Here is a 642-nt window from a genome sequence, read left to right on the forward strand (position 1 = left end):
CCTAACTACTAAACAACCCAAGACAAGCGCTAAAGGTTTAATCTAGTAGCAGCCTTAAGAATTAGAGAGATCGATGAAGCTAAACAACACAAACACAAGCGGTTGCATTTGATTTAGACGAGTATTCTTCCTAAGATCTGAAATTTCTGACGCAACAAATTATTAGATCTTAGTTGCTTCACAGATTAGAGGGATCAAACAATTACGGATTTGATATCTAACCTAGCAATAGATTGCAACGAATAATAAACTAGTAGGCCTCCTAGTAATTAAACGAAAATAATCATGAAAATATGCACAGAAGGACATTCGACATCAAAGCATGAATTGAACAATGAAAACAAATTCAGATCTCACAGTTTTATTGATTTCGAGGCTTCTATTTTCTTAGACCAATAAAAGCTTTAGCCACGCAGAGCCATGGATGCAAACTTCCAAGGAGAAAAGAGAAAGAGGAGTCCTCCAAGAGAAAAGAGAAAGAGCCCCCTTTGCAGCCCCCTTTCTTTCACCTTTATCCCTTCCAAAAAAAATCTCCTAACAAATATTCAAATCTGACTAATTACGAAAAATAAAATAAAGTCCTAATATAACTGGGAAAGTGGTGTTTCCAGCTGGGATTTTCGTGCATCAAATCTGGAAACT

The sequence above is a fragment of the Phoenix dactylifera genome, unplaced genomic scaffold (genome assembly GCF_009389715.1).
Source record: "Phoenix dactylifera cultivar Barhee BC4 unplaced genomic scaffold, palm_55x_up_171113_PBpolish2nd_filt_p 000684F, whole genome shotgun sequence".
In the NCBI taxonomy this organism is placed as follows: domain Eukaryota; kingdom Viridiplantae; phylum Streptophyta; class Magnoliopsida; order Arecales; family Arecaceae; genus Phoenix; species Phoenix dactylifera.